We start from the raw sequence: 2524 nt of genomic DNA, 5'->3' as shown, positions 1-2524 counted from the left end.
CGTTGCAACGTGGTAATAAAGATAGACTTTATTTTGGTGGCAAACTTGGTCACAGTAGCTATATGAATTCCGTATAAATTTTGTTAAAATTTCCAAGCTATGTCGACAATGCATATAATACCCACATCTTAATCTTGGATAAAAAACACGGAGGTAAACAAACTCCTGTAACTCTATATAAAACTACACTATATCCGCCGAATTGAAATTGTATTACATCGATTTTTGCACACTCAATGCTCCAAATTGATTAAGACAATTATGTCACAGAAGTTGACTTCCAATATGAATTCAATCAATTACTTGGTACCGCCTTATACAGAAAGAGAATAGGCCATCAATCATTTTCCTACATCTATATATCTCATCTTTCTAAGCCTTAATTTTGATCAACATCCAACCATGAACCATCCTTGTCTCAACCTCGTTTCATATTTAATTTTGAACTATATAATAATGCAGCTAGTTTAAGGAATACGCACTGTCAATACTGCAAGGTTAGGTAACTGACATGTAATTTTATGTGATTGATATTGTATGAAATTCAATCAGCTAAGGATTAACAAAAATACTATGTCTTATGTTCTGAGCAAACATAAAAAAACCTACACTAATTATTTAATACGGTGCACCTTCTGTATTTCTGCTGAATCCTATTTGGTCATGTACACATATATATCCATCCAACATCTTGCCAACAATAAAACTCGAGTAGAGGATTAGCAATGTTGTTAATCAGGTAAATCAATATGCACCTTATGTTTTTTGCCGACCCCCATTTGCTTGTATATGTATGCATGCTGATCCATCCAGTTTCTTACCTACAGTCAATTGAAACCTGAATCCTGGCATGCATAGTGTGCCCACTGGACCGCCTCACGGGACGATACCGACGGTAGTTAAAGCGATGGCAGCACTGCCCTGACGATGCAAGGTGAAGCATATGTGCACGAACGCGAGATACAAAATAGGGTACCTGATTCTCAACGGGTTGTGCCGACGTCTTCTGCACATAATCCTATTTTTTTTCTGGAAATCCATACTTGAGCGATCAAGCCTGGAGCAGTCAATGCGTGCACGCAATGTAGAATTGGAACCATCGATCCTATATGTAGAATTGGAATCCATCTAATCTACACCTATGCTGCCGAACAACTGACGAATCAACACGGACTTCCACGGAAATCTTGACTTGGAAGACTGCAAAACGAAGCTTTTGCTCTTCCGTCATCAAGTATCACACTGAATCATTGGATTAGCAGTACGTATCGCCGCGTTAGTGACTGTGTAATTTTTTTTAATACTAAGCCTAAATGGCCATCCGAGCCCAATGCGCCAACAGGCGACAGACCTCCCATGCTCGTTCGTTTCTACTATTTCACAAAAAAATGCTCAATCGTTTCTCCTTTCCCCAAATTTGCAGGAACTTCTCCCCTTCCCTTAATTGACAGGGTCCATGTGTGAGGCCTTCCTAGGCCTTTGACTCGACCAGCGGCTGCTCATTGATGCCAACTGTGGTCCGCCGGCCGCCGGCCTGGGCAACCATCGCCGCACTCCGCCTCCGGGCCGCCGTGACGTGCGCCGGCTGCCTGCTGCTGTTGACTGCTCCGCTGCTGGCCTGCTGCTGCTTCTCTGCTTCTCGTGCTTCCTGCTGGCTGCAGGCTGCCGACTTAGTCGGTGAACTGCTGCAGGATGTCGCTGTTTTTCTTGCAAACCGAGCACCTGCCAGATCACTGTAGCTTGTGAGATTCCGCATTGTAATTCTGACGAAGTCGGCAGTACGGATAAATTCCGGCGAGGTTGACAGAGTGGCGAGATTCCGTCGACTTTGGTAGAACGACAAGACACCATTGTTGAGCACGAAATAATGACACAATTGAGCTGGAGCTTCGGTCGAGGGAGTAGATGTGTATTTATATGCGCGTTCATCGGCCTTTGGAACAGCCAAAGGAGACCCTGCCAGAGTTCCTGCCGGGCTCCCCATGGACGCAGGAAGTGTTTGTGTCAGAGAAGGTTTCAAGCGCAGGAAGGATTGGATCAAAAATTGGAAAGATTGAATGAAAGAAGAGGAAGGAGATTGTGTTGGATCAAAGAAGAAGAGAAAGAAGACCTGGTCTGCCGTGGAAGGGCATCGAGCTGCTGTGCTCTACAAAGGAAGAAGCAGATCGATTGAAGAAGCAGGAGACCGGATCTGTTTTTTTTAGGGATGGAGACCGGATCTGCTGGGTAACGCATCAGGGTATCTTTTTTGCAGAACGAAGGAAGGCCCAGCCTAATATAGAAAGGCATCGACGGCCCAACATCTTTATCACACACAGAACGCAATTAACTACGTAAAAACACACAGAAAACATAAAAATAGTACCACCTCGGATACGCAAGTAAAATAGTCCCACCTTGGATGTAATAAAACTGAAAGCGTAAATTCACGCGAAGAAAAGCGTATTGTGACGGTGAATCCGGAGACCCAATCCGTGCTTTATTATTATTATTATTATTATTATTATTATTATTATTTATTTAT

Source organism: Triticum aestivum, chromosome 5A (assembly GCF_018294505.1).
Source record: "Triticum aestivum cultivar Chinese Spring chromosome 5A, IWGSC CS RefSeq v2.1, whole genome shotgun sequence".
Taxonomy (NCBI): domain Eukaryota; kingdom Viridiplantae; phylum Streptophyta; class Magnoliopsida; order Poales; family Poaceae; genus Triticum; species Triticum aestivum.
The sequence above is the reverse complement of the archived record's forward strand: the minus strand, read 5'-3'. Positions refer to the sequence as shown.